The 21,050-nt window shown below is 36.9% G+C and overlaps 2 long non-coding RNA genes across 3 annotated transcripts in view; one reads left to right on the top strand and one right to left on the bottom strand.

The window, feature by feature from the left end:
• LOC149789850 (uncharacterized) overlaps positions 1–18,882 on the top strand; it is a 31,601-nt gene extending 12,719 nt beyond the window's left edge. The window contains exons 1-3 of one of the 2 annotated variants that reach the window (XR_016423736.1): positions 15,308–15,699; positions 16,389–16,484; positions 18,392–18,882. This is a non-coding gene — a long non-coding RNA (uncharacterized LOC149789850). Of the gene's footprint in view, positions 1–15,307; positions 15,700–16,388; positions 16,485–18,391 lie in introns of those variants that run through there. The other variant, XR_016423737.1, reaches the window with a different exon arrangement.
• Positions 12,372–15,070, bottom strand: LOC149789851 (uncharacterized). Its single transcript, XR_016423738.1, has 3 exons — positions 14,934–15,070; positions 14,218–14,314; positions 12,372–13,358 (listed from the first exon to the last, which is right to left on the bottom strand). It is a non-coding gene; the product is annotated as an uncharacterized LOC149789851 (long non-coding RNA).
• Positions 18,883–21,050: the final 2,168 nt, after the last annotated feature.

The following is a 21,050-nucleotide window of genomic DNA, read 5'->3' as shown; positions in this document are numbered from 1 at the left end:
ATTTCCTATAACGGTTTCATCGTTAACCGGTGAGGTATTGTATGAGTGTAAATACAATTCCCGTGGAACACCAATAACTATTATCGATCATAACAGTCACGCCTGGACTGACTCGGTTAGGATATTTCCGCAAGACCGTGTTGTGAAGTATTATCCGGAATTGCAAAGCAATTCTGGGAGCATGTTTGATTTTATTTATCAGATAAGTAAAACCGATCCAGTGTCTGTGTGGTTATTCAGAAGTAGCGAAGATGGAGAATATGATCAGTTTGTGAGACCCAACGGGGAAATATACAGAACAATGGCGTTACAGCAGGAAATGAAAAAACTCGCAGAAAAATATCATGCTGGCAACACTGATACGTTACTGACACACTGTTTTACTGTCCCGGGTGTTGTCGCGCATGTAGCCCGGGAACGAAATTCATGGAGACCAACTCCGAAAAGTTTTCTTGCTGATATCCAGCAGAGCTGTGTCGAATACGGACACGGCGGTTTGTGGAATACTCAGTATGATCACCGCGGTATGATATCCGTGGACATGACGGCGTGTTATCCAGGAAGTTTCCTTGGGCGTGGAGAATGCAGCGAATATTTTAAACGGTTTGGCCACGCTGGCAATACCATGACAAGAGTAGCTGTCAACGGTGTTTTACCCGATTTTGACTTGACCGGATTTGCTTGTGTGTCGTCGTTTAAATTCGCTAAGGATTTACATCCTGTGTGTTATGTTTGGTTTGGCAGACATTTCGTTGAGAAGCGATGGGCACCGATAGTGTTATTGCGATACATGCTTGACAGTCGAATACTGTTGTCGCTGACGGTCAGCGAAGCGATTATATGTTATTGTCGTCAAACCGAAGTTTGGTTGCCAACTCCAACGCCGGTTACGTTAGAAGAAGTCATCGAAGATTGGTCACGAGAATATCCAGAAACTTCTATCGACGCTATCATCAAGAAAGCTCCTGAAGTACTTAAAAGCAAACTCAGAAATGATGAAAGCACAGCAAAAGATCTAGGACGAAGAATAATAGGGAAATTCACTCAAGGTGGAGCGTATGATCATAAACAACATCACAGTCGATTAATCATGGACAAGACTGAATTGGATCTTATTGTCGCTGATGCAGCCACGAACAACATGTTCTGTAACCGCAAAGATGTGTTTCTGTCAAACGGGGAAAAACTAGGGACTGTTTTTAGTTATATTGACGGAGAATCATCTCAGTACATACATTTGAGATCTTCGATGCTGGCTTATGTATCCATAAATTTGTTGTCGATGATCAATAGATTCCCTGTTGCCGCAGTGAGAGTTGCAACGGATTCATTTTATATTGATAAAAAACACTCAGCGCTGTTGGATAATGTTATATCGGATGATCCATCGTGGGGCTCGTGGAGAATAAAGAATGAAATGTTACACGGATATTGTAAATCGGCTGATGTTGAAATCGAGGATGAGTATCGCAGCGCAGAAATATCTTCGATGGTTTCGTCGGGGGCAACTTCGTTGTTGCCGCCGGTGCACGATCCTGTTACAAGACACAAAACAGTTTATCTGAACGGTCCTGGTGGTTCTGGTAAAACAACTCGAGCGATTGAATTATTTAGAAACTCTGACATGATTGTGCTAACACCCACACACAGACTTGCCAGGGAGATGAGACAACGGGATGTTAACGCGTGCACGTATCACAGTTTTTTCAAATACAGCGGCGGCACGTGGACACCTGAACGAATGGGAACGAAATATATTCCCGAGAAAATCATCTGGGATGAGATAGACACTGTGCCGTTGGATACATTAAAACAGTTTCTGGATTGGCTGCTAAAGAAAAATACCGCAGTGGTGATGTGCGGCGATCATGGTCAACCACCCCCATTTACAGGTGAATCTCCACACGAGTGGCTGAAAACTTTTGTAGATTATTATGAGGAAATAACTAACGATGTTAGAGCACTCGATGAAACGCTGAAAGAGTTTAAGGCACTGATCAGGCTACAAACCAATAAAGTCCAGTGTGAGATAATGCGTGAAATAATTCCAGAGACTTCGCTGAGCGACTTTTGGGAAACGTGGAAACCAGGTGATTTAATTGTGGCAAGTAGAAAGATAGTCAGGGACACACTTCAGCAGCGGTTATTTCAGTTACATCAGAAGAAATTTCCCATGTTGCCAGTGCCGTTGTGTTATAGACCAGCTGATACGCGATTGCAGAATATTGATGTTGATATTCCAGGGCGCCTGACTGCGTCGGGTCCGGAGAAACAGAATTTAGTATTAAATGATATTGTCACAGTTGATGTTGATGCTGTTGAACAGGCACTGAAAATGAGCAAATCCCCGTGGACGCTAGGATACGCTATGACCATCCACAGTTCGCAGGGACTAACTATTTCAGATACAACAGTTTGGATTGTTGATGATCGCATCGAGTGGTCAAATTTAGTTTATTTAGCCGTGTCAAGAGTAAGAAGGATAGGTCAGTTACGAAGAATTGTATTAGATGATGTTGTCAACGACAGCTCAATCGCTGATGACACAATAAGAAAGAAATTAGCCGGTTACAAACAGAGCGACAAAAAAAATGGTAGAGAGTTTGATCCCAAACAAAGTTTGGATGTTGAATTTGTAATACAATTACAACAACAGCACAATAATCACTGTGCGAGTTGTAATTGTTTATTGCTGTGGCAGTATTCGAAAAAACGACCCAAGGCAATTCACCGTAGATAGAATAGATAGCAGTCGCGGTCATACACGTGAAAATGTGATGTTGACCTGTCTTGAGTGTAACCGACGCAGAGGTGTTGCTGCAGTTATTTAAATGATTGAATCACTTCAGTGCGGATCACTTTAGTGATCGGGGTGGTAATTGTGTATCCTCGGGAATCACCTGAAGTTGCTCGCGTTTAAATCCGCGTTGAGGAGCAGTCGAATCTAATCTGTAGATTGCGTTTCTCCCAGTTGATCTGGTTATGCTGGATATCTTATGTGTAGTAACACTCCATGTGGCATCGGTTGCTCTTTTTTTTCCTCCTTCTAGTTCGCCTGGTTCGTATAAATACCTAACGGTGACATTACCCAGCAGTGGGGACGCTAGCGTCCCTGGCTGCGTTGAAACATTTTGTTGCTGTTGTCCGCGTTCACTGACGCGGGGTATATATTTTTTTGTGATTGCATTTACAGGTCTCATGTTTGTTGTTCTGGTAATTTCATTATTCAGTGCGGCTATCACGTTTGGCAGTCTTGCAACCCATTCACGAGATCTCGTATCGTAAATGAATTCCCTCGCGTACTGGTATCCGAATAATCTCTCAGCGAGTGTTCTATTAAATCGCTCAACAATTGCCTGATCCCGATGAATTTCAGTATGTCCTCGTCGTATGGTAACGTTATGCTGCTTTGTCAGTGATGACACCGCGCCCTGAAATTCCTTGCCAGGATCAACTTGTAATAATCGTGGCCAGTTTAGAGGTCCTCGTTGATAAATTCGTTTAAACGCAGAGGCGACTTCGGACGCTGTTTTAGTCGCTAACGGTTCTGCTTCTTTGTATCTACTGGCAACATCAACTACTGTTAGCGCGTATTTGTATATTTTTCTACGGACAGTATCATGAGGCAGGAATAGTATGTCAGCCTGATGAACTTCATTGGGCACACTAACATCAAAATGTGCAAAGTTGATTTGTCGAGGTGGTGGTAAGTAGATTTGCCATATTGCTTGTTTTGATAGCCAATTTTTGGCAACCTCGCGTGTTACTGATGCCGCGTTGGCGAGTTTATTAATTGCTGAGTTACCTCTCCAGTATCCGATTGGGGAATAATAAATCGCTTGCATTTTTATTTAATTATCCAGCGCCTAATACTAATTTAGATTTCATCGCTGATCTTACTAACCAATTAGCGAGTGACTCCTTAAATGATTTATTTTTTATGGCGCTTAGTGCATGAATTAATTTCACATCCGCGATATGCCTGTCTTGTAGATCTTTACTTCGATAAGCAACATCATGTATGTGACACGCTGCGTCGATAGCGTTTATCGGATACTCTCCCGGTTTTGGTTTAGATTGTTCATCAAGTCTGATATCTAGTCGGGTCCCTGGACCGCAGTAATTGTATCCTGGGAGATGTTTTTCTCCGGGATACTTTGCCCAGGGAGTTCCGGGGAGCTTTCCAAGTTTGGCTGCAATGTCACCTCCGCTAAATTCTCGCTTTTTTTTTGAAATCTAAATTTTTTTGTGCCACATCGCGTACACTTACCAGAAAGTGCTTGTCTGTTATTTTTTGTTGTAATGGTTGTTAGATCATTCGTAGGGGTTCGTGCCTTACACTTCACACAATATAGATCCATAATTATTATTCTTTATATACAAATGGAAATTACAGATTTTTCTGCGACAAAAAAGAAAGAGCCAGTTAAGCATAATTCAGTGCTACCAAACTCTATCCGCGCGATTATAATTGGGCCATCCGGTTCAGGTAAAACACAGCTGTTGCTGAACTTGATAATGAAGTGGATGAAATGGGATAAACTGTATTTGATAGCTCCATCTGTAGATGATCAACGATGCTATAACGTTATAAAAGATTTTAATGAGAGTGCAAGCGCGCTGAGTAAAGACGGTGAGGATGTTGTTGAATTTATCACTGATATCGAAGAAGCCCCCAGCGTCGAGGATCTTGATGAATCAATTAACAACCTAGTAGTGTATGATGATGTTATGTTGGACAAGCAAAAAAATCCCGCAAGAATATTTTCCCGGGGACGTCACAAAAACACTGATGTGATTTATGTTACTCAGCGTTATACACAAATTCCTAAAGTAATCAGGGATAATTGTAATCTTCTTGCGATATTCAATGGAGTTGATACACATACACTGAGAAATATTCATCAAACCTGGTGTGGTGGCGATATGGATTTAAATAAATTTAAAAATTTCTTCAGTCATGCTCAAAGAAAACCTCACGGATTTGTGACAATAAATTTACACGATCCCAGAACAAGATACCGTATTGGACTTGATACACTATTTGCAACATAAAAATGTTTTTCCTTGGAAACTCATTTCCCAGAGCAGCAGAGGGGATGGACCCGACCCATGGATTTTTCAATAACGACCCCGCCACGGAAACTGTTTCAGATTTATTGAAGTAACCCAAGTTGTCAGTGCAAACTCAACGAGTTTGTCCCTGGAAACTCTTCGAGTTTTCGGGGGACATTTTTTTTTGTCCTGTATTCTGAATAGAAGGGTTTATTTCGTCGAAATAAGCCCTCTATCGAGGAATAGTTTCCTGGAGGGGTTTATTGTGCAAAAAGTTTCGGTCTGTACAGCCCCTCTGCTGCTAGAGTTCTTTTCTCAGTGTGGTATGATTTGTCAAATATTTTGATTTATTCCAGTGTTAATTAAAAGGACTATTTTCCAGACTGCAGTCTGATAGTGCTTATGGCATGATTCCATGTCTGTGTGTGCTTATGGCATGGTTTCCATGTCAATGTGTGCCTATGACATGGTTCCAATGTTATGTCTGTGTGTACGTATGGCAAGGTGTCCATGTCTGTGTACACATATGGCATGGTTCAGTATCTGTATGTGCTTATGGCATGGTTCCATGTTTGTAAACTTTTGCTGTGGTTAAATGTGTGTGTGCTTATGGCAAGGTTCTATTCAATACCTGTGTGTTTTTATGGCATGGTGTCCATGTCTGTGTGCTTACGGCATGGTTCATTGTATGTGTGTGATGGCATGACTCAATGCCTGTGAGTGCTAATGTCATGGTTTCCATGTCTGGTGTGCTTATAGCATGGTTACCATATCTGTGTGTCCTCATGGCTTGGTTTCCATGTTGGTATGTGCTTGTGGCATGGTTTCCATGTATGTATGTGCTTATGGCATGGTTTCTATGTCTGTGTAAGCTTATGGCATGGTTACCATGTATGTGTGTCCTCATGGCATGGTTTCCATGTTCTGTATGTGCTTATGGCATGGTTTTCCTGTCTGTGTGTGCTTTTGACATGCTTTCCAAGTCTCTTTGTGTTTGTGACATGGTTCATAGTATATGTGTGCTTATAGCATATGTTCACTATTTGTGTTTGTGGCATGGTTCAATGTCTGTGCTTATATCATATTTATTTTTGTGTACTTCATGTCTAAGTTCCATGTCTGTATGTATTTATGGCATGGTTTCCATGTATATTATGTTTATCTTTTGGTGAACACTTTGTTACCATGAAAGCTCAGGCAAAAATTGTTTTGTGTATTTATGGGATGGTTCCATGTCTTTACATGCTTATAATATAGTACCATTACATGTCTGTATGCATTTATTGAATGGTTTCCATGTATGTGTGTGCTGATGGCATAATTTCAATGGCTGTATATGTCGCTTGAATGGTTTCCATGTATGTGTGTGCTGATAGCATAATTTCAATGGCTGTATATGTCGCTTGAATGGTTTCCATGTATGTGTGTGCTGATAGCATAATTTCAATGGCTGTATACGTCACTTGAATGGTTTCCATGTATGTGTATGCTGATGGCATGGTTTAATGTCTGTATGCCTCTGTAGAATGGTTTCCATGTATGTGTGTGCTGATGGCATGGTTTCAGTGTCAGTATTTGGTTATGGAATGGTTTCCATGTATGTGTGTGCTGATGGCATGGTTTCAATGTCTGTATGTGGTTATGGAATGGTTTCCATGTATGTGTGTGTTGATTGCATGGTTTCAATGGCTGGATGTAGTTATGGAATGATTTCGATGTATGCATGTGCTTATGTGCTTAGGGTATAGCCCTTTTTGGTAACCATATTATCTGGCTTTTTTTCTGATATATGTAGTGTATGGAGGTTGCACTAGAAGCATTTCCAGTAGTTATTGATGCTGGTCGATATTGACAAATTGTAAGACAGATTGAAGTGAATTACACTAAAAGCATTTCCATTAGGTATTGCCACTGGTCGATATTGACCAATTGTAAGACAGAATAAAGTGAATTACACTAAAAGCATTTCCATTAGGTATTGCCACTGGTTGATATTGAACAATTGTAAGACAGAATAAAGTGAATTACACTAAAAGCATTTCCATTAGGTATTGCCACTGGTCGATATTGACCAATTGTAAGAGAGAATGAAGTGAATTACACTAGAAACATTTCCAGTAGGTATTGCCGCTGGTTGATATTGACCAATTGTAAGACAGAATGAAGTGAATGTAACTATATTTCTCTCCATGAGCAAACTCTCCAATTAAATGCCCTAGATAAATGCATGATAAAGTAATTAACAGATAATTGTTAGACACAATGGATATTAACCATATATCGACCGCTCCGGTGGCCTAGTGGTTAGAGTGTCCGCCTCGGATGCGGGAGGTCGTGGGTTCGATCCCCGGCCGAGTCATACCAAAGACTTACAAAAACGGTACTAACAGCTGCCTCGCTTGGCGCTCAGCATTAAGAGGTTAATGTTAGGACTGGTCGGCCCGGTGTCAGGATAATGTGACTGGGTGGGACATCATGCTACATGTCTGCGGCATGATGCCCCAGTGCTAGACATCACTATAAACTGCCACATTGCAGACATCGTAGCGATATGACTGAAAAATTGTTAAAGCTACGTTAAAAATCCAAATCTCAACATATTAACTATATATCAAAGGGTATTTGTATAACCAGTGCAGGTACTTCTAACTGAAATTATAAAAAAATGTAGAAAAAGATAATTTGGAAATAATAAAATAGTGTGATAATTAGGCTAATCAACAACAGCAAAACAATCAAATAAAAAAAAACTGAATATTGAAAATAGCATTTTATTTAATTAAGTCAATTATGAACTTTGATTCAAGATTATGTTATATATTATGCATAATGCTTAGAATATGCACCTGATGATGAAATACATCTGTTAACCTTCCTTAATTTAAAAAAAAAATCATTTACAAATAAAATAAATAATTGCCATTATGTACTTTGTTTCCATTTTGCTAAAGCTTTGTACTATAAAAATATTTGGCAGTGGACATTATTTCATGAGTGATGATTTCCATTTGCATTCGACGATTGTGTACTTTCTCAGATGCACATATTTCATACAATTATTAGTGTTATTGTGAAAAGTTTTTAATTCTATTTTCAATTGTGCAATTCATACTGACATGTATGCATCTGATGTTTAAAAACTTCTTTTAATTGTTTTTCAATGAGATCATTTAAAAGCAAACAGAAATCATTTCAGTTGCTTATTTTATTTCCATTGCCATTGTTTTCCATTTTTTCACTGGGTATTTTAGTCAGAATGATCTATAATCCACTGATCATGTTCTAGAAGAACTAGATCATTCATCAAAGTTATTTTACAAATGATGAATTGTATACTGTTTTATTTGTGGGAACTTCTCCTTCTTTAGCTATGTTAAGCTACTGGCCTTTGAAGTGTCCCCCCCCCACCATCCCAAAACTTGAAAAGCTTTTATGTATTTCTGTGTCCCCCATAGTGTATGTGTCTGTTTTTTTTGTGAATATATATATATATATATATATATATATATATATATATATATATATATATATATATATATATATATATATATATAATTTTCTTTATTGCATCACTGTATACATATGTATTTCCCAAGTCCTTTCCCCCATAGTAATTGTATGCTGTGAGAGGGGTTAGAAATCACTTAGCACTGTCTCATGGTTAACATAACTACACACTAAACACTTTGCAAAGACAGATTCATTAGCAATAACATAACTACACACTAAACACATAGCAAAGACAGATTCATTAGCAGTAATATAACTACACACTAAACACTTAGCAAAGACAGATTCATTAGCAGTAATATAACTACACACTAAACACTTAGCAAAGACAGATTCATTAGCAGTAATATAACTACACACTAAACACTTAGCAAAGACAGATTCATTAGCAGTAATATAACTACACACTAAACACTTAGCAAAGACAGATTCATTAGCAGTAATATAACTACACACTAAACACTTAGCAAAGACAGATTCATTAGCAGTAATATGACTACACACTAAACACTTAGCAAAGACAGATTCATTAGCAGTAATATAACTACACACTAAACACTTAGCAAAGACAGATTCATTAGCAGTAATATAACTACATGCTAAACACTTAGCAAAGACAGATTCATTAGCAATAACATAACTACATACTAAACACTTAACAAAGACAGATTCATTTGCAATAACATAACTACATACTAAACACTTAGCAAGGACAGATTCATTAGCAATAACATCACTACATACTAAACACTTAGCAAAGACAGATTCATTAGCAATAACGAACACATGCTAAACACTTTGCAAAGACAGATTTATTGGTGACGATATCGATTATCTTCTTATCCAGTGGCTTAATCACCTACTGGATGTAGTAAATACTACTAGAGGGATATAATTAGGATAATGAATGTGTATGTAGTTCCATGCCTGTGTGTGCTTTTGGCATGGTTCAGTGTGTGATTGTAGCATGGTTCAATGTCTGTGTGTGCTTATGGCATGTTTCAATTTGTGCTTATGGCATGGTTCATTGTCTGTGTGTGTTTGAGGCATGGTTCAGTGTCATTGTATGTTTATAACATGATTCAATGTCAGTGTGTGGTTAATATGGCATGGTTCAGTATGTGTGCTTATGGCATGGTTCAATGTGTGTGCTTATGGCATAGTTCATTGTGTGTGCTTGAGGCATGGTTCAGTGTCAGTGTGTGTTTATGGCATGGTTCAATTTCAGTGTGTGTTTATGGCATGGTTTAATGTGTGTGCTTATGGCATGGTTCAGTGTGTGTGCTTATGGCATGCTTCAGTGTCTGTGTGTGCTTATGACATGGTTCAGTATATGTGCATGCTTATGGCATGGTTCAATGTCTGTGTGCTTATGGCATGGTTCATTGTTTGCATGCCTATTGCATAGTTCACTGTCTATGTCTGCTTATGGCATGCTTCAGGACACACGGTACTAATTATACGGAAGAACTTTGAACCAGTCTAGAAATGGGTGAAGAAATAATAGAGTATTTACAGGTTTGGTGGTCCATAATTGGTTAATAATGAAAATTAAAATTTTAGGAAAAATATCTTTTGAGAGCTTATCCTATATGTAATGTAAAAAAAATATTGACAAATTTCTACTGATGCAATTTTAGCATTTTTACAGGCTTGACACAGGAGTACTCAGTACTGAAAGTAGCACCTGATTCATTTGGTGCAGAATCAATAACACGTGTTTCATGCACATGTATGTAAACAAATTGCCGCAGGTCATATGGTGTTCTCCACACATAAGCTTGCACCAAGGTTAGATGTGCATGAAGAATTATAGGTGTCATTTTATCAGCACCCATACATTTTAAGTTATTGAATTTTGAATATGATAGTGTTTCCATATGTTTACCATTGGAGTGGAATTAGTACCGTGAGTCCTTCAATGTATATGTGTACTTATGGCGTGGTTCAGTGTCTGCATGCTTATGACATGGTTCAGTGTCTATGTGTGCTTATGGCATGGTTCAATGTCTGTGTATGCTTATGGCATGGTTCATTGTCTGTTTCAACTGTCAATGCTTTTGACATGATTCAATGTGTGTGCTTATGGCATGGTTCAATGTCTGTGTATGCTTATGGCATGGTTCATTGTCTGTTTCAACTGTCAATGCTTTTGACATGATTCAATGTGTGTGCTTATGGCATGGTTCAATTTGTGTGCTTATGTCTTGGTTTGATGTCTGTGTGATTGTTGCTTTTTGATGTCTGTGTGTGCTTGTGGCATGGTTCAATGTGTGTGTGTGTGTGTGTGTGTGTGTGTGCTTGTGGCACGGTTCAATGTGTGTGTGTGTGTGTGCTTGTGGCTTGGTTTGATGTCTGTGCGCTTGTGGCTAAGGTTTCATGTCTATGTGCTTGTGGCATGGTTCAGTATTTGTGCGTGCTTTTGGCTTGGTTTGATGTCTGTGTGTGCTTGTGGCATGGTTCTGTGTGTGTGTGTGCTTGTGGCACGGTTCAGTGTGTGTGGGTGTGGGTGTGTGCTTTTGATTTGGATTGATGTCGTTTGACATGTAAAAATGTTAAAAGCTGTGTCCTTGGTACACAAGCTCTTTTGTTGGTGAAATTCTGTTTTATTTGATCCACTTCTCACAAAGCTATCATCAGCCATATATAGTGTGCAAGCTACCAAACAAAGTGTAGGTGATTGTAATGTGATTATGTAAAACCATATATAGTGTGCAAGCTACCAAACAAAGTGTAGGTGATTTTAAATGGGATTATGTAAAGCCACATAAGTTAGATCTTAGCAGACAAGGATTTTAATTGATTGCTGGTTCCTAATGATCAAATGCATGTATGATTTGATACCTTCCAAATAATTATTATACAACACAGTGCTAATCCATTGGATTAAAAATCCTTACATAATGTTTGGAATACTTGCGTGTTATTCTTTACCCTATGTAAAAAAATATTGCCATGATATTAGGATTATCAGCTGTTTTTTCAGTGGCATTTTCAAGTGATTTTCATATATGTCCTTTTCCAATTTGTGTTATTTTACTAGTTGTACTATTGTATTATTGTACTGTTTGTACTATTGTACTCTTATACTGTTGGTACTGTTCTTCTACTTCTACTATTCTAATTTGTAATATTTCACTTCCCGGCTGTACTTTTTCCATCGTATACTCTGGAAAAGGATGGAATACAATGGAAAAACATGGAAAACCCTGGAAAACGATGGAAAAATGAAATATTCTGCAGAATTTAGCATGGAAACCCTGGACATTGTGCATGGAAAATGATGGACATGCCTGGAAAATGCTGGACATTTTGGACTTTGAAATTTTTCAGCATGGAAAACCCTGGAAAACGATGGACATTTTGGACTTTGATTTTTTTCAGCATGGAAAACCCTGGAAAATGATGGACATTTTGGACTCTGAATTTTTTTCAGCATGGAAAAGCATGGACAGTTTAGACTTAGAATTTTTTGGATAAATTTCAGCATGGAAAACCCTGGAAAAGGATGGACAGTTTGGACTTAGAATTTTTGGGATAAATTTCAGCATGGAAAACCCTGGAAAAGAACTTAGTCAATTTTCAAGATTGGTACAAAGAATTATTTTGAATTACCTCAAGAAAGAGCAATCATGACTAAACTGCTCTGTAACACAGATTTTTGAACTTGAAACTAAACTATTATTTCAAACCTATGATAAATATATGCTGAGAAATAGAGGACACAAGTCAAATAAACAAACTAAACCATACACACACACACACACACACTTGACCCCTGCTTTAAAAAAAACAAACTACAAGTGTTGAAGTAGTACATCATTTATTACATGTACCACATATGTAATTAAATGTTCATTATCAAAAGAACATCACTATACAAAAATGTTGGTGTAATACAAACTATACATGTATGAAAAGATATCCTGAAAAATTAGTTAAATCCTGACCAGAAAATATCTGGTGCATATAAAATCATAAATATGTCCAAATCTGTTCACCACTTGAGCTTGACACTACAGTGTATAAGTATGAAATTCTGCTGTGCAATGGTGAGAGCCATTTTAGTCCTTTTCATGATGATTGGGGAGAACAGTACCATAAATGGCATTTCCAATTTCAACAACAATAATAGGTTCTCGAAGACACTTGATCCTATTTTTGATGATGAAAGGAAGTCTTCTTTCTTGACAGAGCCAACTTCATTCCAAAGAGATGTTTGCTCATAATTATTAGTTATGTACACCTGTACAGCCCCCAGTTTCACACATTTCTTCTTTATCGGAGTACAATTTTTTGCAGATCTCACAATAAAAATTGTATTTGAGATACTCCTTACTGAATTCACATTTTTTCTTCAAATCTTTGACAATTGTCAATCCTGTGTTTGCTGAAGGAAGATGCAACTGAATTAAGTCCAAAGAGTCACATATTTAGCATCTGACAAATTATGTCTTGTTGGCAAAGCCCCAAGGACAATAACATGTTCAGACTTTGTGATTTCACTACAATATATATCTTGTTATGGGGCTATGACGTAAAGTGGGGGATCTGTGACATGGGATGGGTAAGACTGAGTTGCTTCATTCACCTGATGATACTGTTCATCGTCTGAACTTGATTAAAACTCTATACTTTCTTCTGAGTCAGATGAAAAACTCATGTCACTGTCACCACATCTAGTTGGTTCATCTGTTGATATTCTCATTATATTTGAAGATTAGTATTACGTACAGTCACCAATTTCATAATATCCAAGACCAACAGAACTGGATTCACCTAGATCAACAACACTGTAATGAGAAATACAAATTTTACTGAACATGTATAATTCATATTAAAATCTTAACATTCAAACATTATTGTTTTGTTGTGGGAATTAAATATGTACAGTTAATATTACACTGTTACAGTAGTTTAGTTTGACAAATCCAATGTTAATGCATGCATCATTTAAACATGGGTAATGCAAACATGATACACAATGAATGCATGTAAATGACAAGTAACTGATACATAATAATATACTCAATCATACAAAGTACATGTGATACAACATACACTTCATAAATGTATGTGATGTTTTCAGAAAAACAACTCAAGTTTCAAAACGTTTTAGGGCATTATAAGAAAAATGAAAGTAAAAATTATATTTAACATTTTAAATAATTAAAAACTGAAGTATGACAATGCATAACAATAAATTATTATATCTTGCTCTGCAAGAATCAATACTGATCATATATTTCCTGGAATTTCTGTAATTGGCTGATTTGGTTAAATATGGTGTACATTGTGCATATATTGTGTACGGTGTGTTGGATAACCCATACAGAGTGAATGTTCTGTTCAAACACATACATTGAATATTCTTTCTGTAAATACTGAATGATTTCACCATATACTCAGAATCTGTTGAACTCTGAAAATTCCACTTAGTGTTGTATAGTGAAATTTGTTTATTCCTTAAATTATTGATATGGTAATGAAACTGTGTTTAAGATATGAGCCATGTTAAGCTGTGAATGTACTAGGTAAGAACAAATGTATAAAGAATAATGCTTATCTTCACACAAATAAACATTGTTGTGGGAGACAGCTGCAGACATTATTTAAAATGTAAAAAAAACTCTCTATTACTCCTGGAATTACCATTGTTTTCTCTTCCTCAAGTACATCGTGCTTTTAGGAATGGACTTTGTGGAATTAACTTCAAACTGCTTATATATTTTGTCCTGAAAACCAGTACCTGTAATACACAAACAGCATTAAAATGTTTACAGACTGTACAGTCAGACTGATTAAAACATTAACATATCGTTCAAAAAATCATCTTCATGGTAAAACTTGTGTACATTTTAATCTTGCTAAGATTAATGTGAAATTTTTCAAAATTTCTTTTTCCAGGACTTAAGTTACTTAAGTTATGATTTTACTTATATATGTAGCAGTCTGAAAATTTAGCAGTAACCTAAAGACCTTTTTGGACTAGATCTACAAATACTCAAGAAATTCACAACTTTATCATAATACCAGAGCAGTCCCTGTTTGGGCTTACATGTATCACTGGAATTAACATTTCCAAGACTGACAATTACAAGGTTATGGCTGTTAAAATAAAATTCCACAAATTAGGTTGCTTTGAAAGTTATACATACATATATATTGAAAAACAAAAATACCTAATTTTAAAACTGGTGCAAAAGGAAACTTGTTTTTGACCTTGTATATCTTTTCACATTTATTGAAATACTTGCTTACAATTTAATTATCAGTCATACATATATATTGTTGGGCGGTTAATCATATAGTCAGTTTATACTTGCGCAAACGAGATAAAGTCGAGACTCCGTTTATTTCATACTCACCTATAATATTTGCGTGTCCAATTTGTGTTGTCTTTCCATTTGTGTTCCAGACCTCGACACGATATTGCCTCTTGGTCGTAAACTTTGTCTTCTAAAACCACTTTACTGTAAACCAATCATTCCCCAACATATCCAAATCACGGCGTTGGTATCCGATGTATAGATATTAACTCTTTAGATAAATCATAAATCAAAAGAGAACAAAATGTCTGATTTTTCTGTCAAGTATTCGCCTTCACGTATCGGAGTCACGTTTTTGTCACGCAGAAATAGCCGAGGTTGTTCCGTATGATGATGGCTGATGAAGCTGACTATGATGGGATATAAAATTATGAACTTTTTTTTTTTACCAATTACTACATTGAAAAAGCCGGCATATTTCGATTTCATGCGTTAGAACCAAACTTTCTGTAAAAAGAAAAAAAAAAAAAAAAAAAAAAAAAAAAACCGTTTCTGTAAAGTTTGGTTCCAAATTTGGCACCGTAAAACGCTTTGGATAACCAGTCTAGAATTTGGGCGCAATTTTCGATTGGAGTGTCATTGAAATTGTAAAATATAAAATATCCCAGGATTTTAAGATGACCACTGAACCAGAAATATCACTGGTTATATGGGTGAATGATCGTCCCATTCAGGGAGGCATAATCTGTATGGCTGATGTACACTCGCCACGAAAAGAAATGAAGGAATATCGCACGAGAGAAAGTGATGGCGGTTTGTCTTGGATTCAAGGGATACCATGAGTGTATTATTGCGAAAATAGGAGGTAAGTCGTTACTCAGTCCAGTTGTAGCAAAATTATTTGCACGGCCGCCAAGTACCTTAGCTGCGAAAGACTTCGCGTGACGTAAATTTACGGAAAGCTATTACGAAATGTATCCTATGGAACAATTTCTTTTTTTTAATGCTGTTTGAAGACTGATAAATTAAACGTCAAACTTGTAAGGATATTGAAAGGTATGTGTTGTTTTAAGCTTTGTTTACATAATTGGCAACATTTTTTACTTACCCTAATGCACAATGACCAGTCATCTCGTGTCTGTCTTTCAAAAAAGTTGGTACGTGCCGGCCTTACGAATATACATTTCCAAATTGTAAATTTCACTTTAAATTTTATTCACTCTTGATATTATTAATGATCTGACTGGTATTTGTATTTTTTACATTTTCGTTATTATTTTCCAGACAGTGTGCTATTTGTAGCAATAAGTTATATTTGTTTTAATTAATTTTAGTCTGTGACTCGGAAATATACCGGTAGATCTCTTTTCTAATTAATCTTCAATTCAGATTATGGCTTGTTTCTGTCTATCCAATTTATATTCAGCCATTTCAGTAATATTTAATAGTAACTTATTGTATAATTAATAAGAATGTACAGTTGTAAACTGTTGGAAATGATTATCAATTTTCCTCACCAAAAATACTTGTTTAGTTTGTGTCCTTTAATTTCAGAAAAAAAGTGGCAAGGCACAGTTATGTAAACAACTTGATGGCGACAGCTTCATTGAAATTCTTCGATCTTTTAATTTTGAATTAAGCAAGCGAGAGGTAATACCACATTTGTTTCAAATTCAAATGTCTAGAACATTAGCTTTAACCTGGAGTTGTGTATGTAGATAAGTAAATATATCAGAAACTTAGTGCATAGGAATCATCATGGTGAAAATTTGGATTAAATTTTTTTTCACACCCAGCATGAGGCAGAAATATGTCAAATTTTGGATTTTAACAAAGCTGCTAAATAAATATTCAGAATGCTGTACAGCTCTGGTGAATATATTGGCAAGACACTAACTGGGGCAAGAGCCAATAATAAGCACACACAAGGCCACCTCTCCAAGACCTGTCCAGAATTCAAATAATTTATGGTATATTTTAAATTATTAACCATGCGTTTTAAACTTTGTTAACCTACGACAAAATATATGCCAAATTGTAACAAAATTTTTATATGAACAAAGGCTGGAACATTATTATGAAATTTAAATGTATACACAATTACTACTTGAAACATTATAGTGTTGACAGGCAATATTCAAATGGACAATGTAAATCTACTTTCAGTTTAAATGGTATAATCACAACTGCATGTATATGGTAGCCAGTTTGTGTGTGCATGATTCAGATGTTTAGTAACGCAGCTTTAACAAATGTTTAGTCACATCGCTACGATGTCTGCAGTGTGGCAATTTATAGTGATGTCTAGCACTGGGATATCATGCCACAGACATGTAGCATAATGTCTCCCACCCATTCACATTATCTTGACACCAGGTTGACCAGTCCTAACACTAACCTCTTAACCGTTTACCTTATAGAGCATAATTACAAAGTGCAGCATGCTATAAATAGAGCACCTGTTACCTATTCGACTCCATACGCATAGGCCTGCCTGTTAACTGTTACGCAATGTAGTGTATTTTATGTTAAACAGCAATTATAACCATTTTACATTTTTAGTACACATCTATTATGTGTGGAAAAATTTAAGATTAAAAGTCTGATTGTTATAGCTGCGTAATTATTTTTCACTGAAGAATTTTTTACGTGCTTTAAAATCTTGAGAGGACTCATTCACCGTCATGTCAGTGAGGCCTCGTGACCAATCGTAGCTGCCATTTCTCATACTTGAAATTTACAATTTGTCGTCTGTATCTACATCACTAAGTCATCTGAATTTGATAATTTATGAAAACTAATTGCTGCCTGCATCAATATCAGAGCCTTTACCTAAGTTATTGAATCTTTCATAGTTCTGATTCTAATCGTGAAAACTTCGTAAGTGCTGAATGTATTCCGCGACCTCCATTTTGGAGAGTGGAGATTATAACCCAGTTACTTTAAATAGCAGATATCGACCAGGGCATAAACAGTGACCACGTGATCTGATGTAAGTGTCATTCACAGAAATGAATGTAGTATATAAATGGGGGTTTTCCCCGAAGGTGGCACTATGAAAACCGGCTTAAAATGGCTGATGTTTACAGCAGGCGTCAAAAGGCGCTTCCACGTGAATGGATTAGAGGCGTCGAAAGACGCTTGCATGAGGTAAAGGGTTAATGCTGAGCACCAGGCAAGGCAGCTAATAGTACCATTTTTTTAATAAGTCTTTGGTATGACTCGGTTAAGGGTTCAAACCTGTGACCTCTCACACCCGTAGCAGGCACTCTAACCACTTAGACTTAGGCCACAGGAGCAGTTAGGTAGCCAGTTTAATTTGTGATGGAAACCACAGGTTTTTAAGCCTATCAAGTTAGTCATCAAGCCAAGTGCCTCATTACAATTACCAACCTCAGGGATTGTAAAAGTACTGTAATTGCATGAAATGTTTCAGGCATAACTCTCATTCTCTCACTCCTCTCTCTCTCTCTCTCTCTCTCTCTCTCTATGGGATTGAAATAAATTTGAAATCTTGCTTGATTCTATTCATTAATATACAATGATCTGTATTTCAGAAATCATGAAGGAGAAGTATAACATTGGAGAGGTGATGGTGAGACAGAAGCTTTGCGATTTGGTTAAACCATCAAGAGTACCATCACTTCCGCAGACTCCAGTGGTGACAACAGAAAAATAAGAAATGTGGTGAATGAACTATGAAACAACACGTGTAAAAAAAATATTTAAATTTTTTTTAATTAAAATTGAGATAGAAATTAACGTGAATTTCGGTTTTTTTTTGTTGTTAAGATTGCTTCAGAATAAATTCAAACTATAACTAGAGTAAGAGAACATATTTTTAGAAACTCGGATGATGTTAAGGAGCCAGTAATCTGGATTTTATGACACACCAGTAGAAGTGTAGCGATATTTATGACAACTTAAGCCATGTTGTCTACTGAATACTAGTGCACAACCTATTAAGCTACCAGTGACAAGTATAGTTTTTAATTTTTGTTTCCTTGTTTAAAAGTTACTAAACATCACAGTCAATACAAAGAGTTGGTTGGGGTAATTTGGATCATGTTCTTCTTGAAATTATCATCAAATAAAAGTTGCATCACTGTTAAACATCTCGTTTTCATAAAATATTTCAACAATTTTCAGCTAAATTTTAGTGTTGTCCAGGGTTTTCCAGCCTACCCTGGATAAAGACTGGAATATTAGTCCAAATGCTCCAGCATTTTCCATGCTAGAATTGTCCAGGGTTTTCCAGCCTACCCTGGGCATAGCCTGGAATATAGTCCAAATACTCCAGCGTTTTCCATGCTAGAATTTTCCAGCGTTTTCCATGCAAGAATTGTCCAGGGTTTTCCAGCCTACCCTGGACAGAGGCTGGAATATTAGTCCAAATACTCCAGCGTTTTCCATGCTAGAATTTTCCAGTGTTTTCCATGCTAAAATTGTCCAGGGTTTTCCAGCCTACCCTGGACATAGGCTGGAATATTAGTCCAAATACTCCAGCGTTTTCCATGCTAGAATTTTCCAGCGTTTTCCATGCTAGAATTGTCCAGGGTTTTCCAGCCTACCCTGGACATAGGCTGGAATATTAGTCCAAATACTCCAGCGTTTTCCATGCTAGAATTTTCCAGTGTTTTCCATGCTAGAATTGTCCAGGGTTTTCCAGCCTACCCTGGACATATCCTGGAATAATAGTCCAAATACTCCAGCGTTTTCCATGCTAGAATTGTCCAGCGTTTTCCATGCAAGAATTGTTCAGGGTTTTCCAGCCTACCCTGGACAGAGGCTGGAATATTAGTCCAAATACTCCAGCGTTTTCCATGCTAGAATTTTCCAGCGTTTTCCATCGTTTTTCATGGAATATGATGGACATTCTACAGCCGGGTATTTGTACTATTCTACAATTCTATTATTGTATTCTTTTCTGTTGGTACTCTTCTACTATTTATAATGCTCCAATTTGCACTATTCTACTATTGGTATTATTATACTGTTGTACTCTTATACTGGTTGTACTCTTCTACTATTAGAACTATTCCAGTTTGTACTCTTATACTAATTGTACTCTTATACTATTTGTACTCTTCTACTATTTGTACTATTCCTATTTGTACTTTTCTACTATTTGTACTATTACAATTTGTACTATCTACTATTTATTTATTCTACTTTGTGTGCTGGCTGAGTCATACCAAAGGCTTATAAAAGTGGCACTAGCAGCTGCCTCGCTTGTGCTCAACATTAAGAGGCTATTGTTAGGACTGGTTGGCCTGGTGTCAGGATAATGTGACTGGGTGGAACATCATGCTACATGTCTATGGCATGATGCCCCAGTGCTAGACATCACTATAACCTGCCACACTGCAGACATCATGGCGACGTTACTGATTTTGTTTTAAAGCTATGTTAAAAATCCAAATAACACATACTCTTCTACTATTGGACAGGTACTATTCTAGTTTTGTTCTATTCCAGTTTATACTGTTGTACTATTTGTACTATTCCAGTTTATCCTATTGTACTGTTTGTACTACTGCACTATTGTTTTATTCTCATTATTTGTTTGACTTGTTGCCATCTTATGCTGCTTTATGTTTGGTATTATTTACTTTGAGTTTAACCATATCCTAGTCTGTATATACTCTCCTTAAGTGGGCCTCAAGGGAGAATAGCCCTTGACTAATGAGTCACCCTCATTATTTTCCTTGGCGTGAAATATGACTTAGATTTTGATCATATCCTAGTCTGCATATACTCTCCTTAGGAGGGTCTCAAGGGAGAATAGTCACCCTCTGTAAATAAAGCATTATTATTATTGTTATTATTATTATTATCAGCCTGGCCATCAGTTCCTGCACTGTGCTGTTTATACAGAAATGAGTTAATAAGTACTGTTATGGTGATGTCTCATACAATCTAGGTTTGTTTATGCAGTGTGGAGTTAATAAGGACTGTCTTGGTGATGTCTCGTACAATCTAGGTTTGTTTATGCAGAGAGGAGTTGATAAGAACTGTCTCGATGAGGTCTCGTACTGTCACCTTGTGTCTGCAGGGAGTTTATAATTACTGTTTTGGTGAGGTCTCACTCAACTTGTTTCTGCAAGGAGTTGATAAGTACTGTCTTGATGAGGTCTCACTCAGATTGTTTCATCAGGGAGTTTATAAATACTGTTTTGGTGAGGTCTCACACTCTCAACTTTGTTCTGCAGGAAG

The sequence above is a fragment of the Sinohyriopsis cumingii genome, chromosome 10 (genome assembly GCF_028554795.1).
Source record: "Sinohyriopsis cumingii isolate HCF-2022 chromosome 10, ASM2855479v2, whole genome shotgun sequence".
NCBI classification, from domain to species: Eukaryota; Metazoa; Mollusca; class Bivalvia; order Unionida; family Unionidae; genus Sinohyriopsis; species Sinohyriopsis cumingii.
Note: the sequence above shows the minus strand (reverse complement) of the source record. Positions and strands in the feature narration are given on the sequence as shown.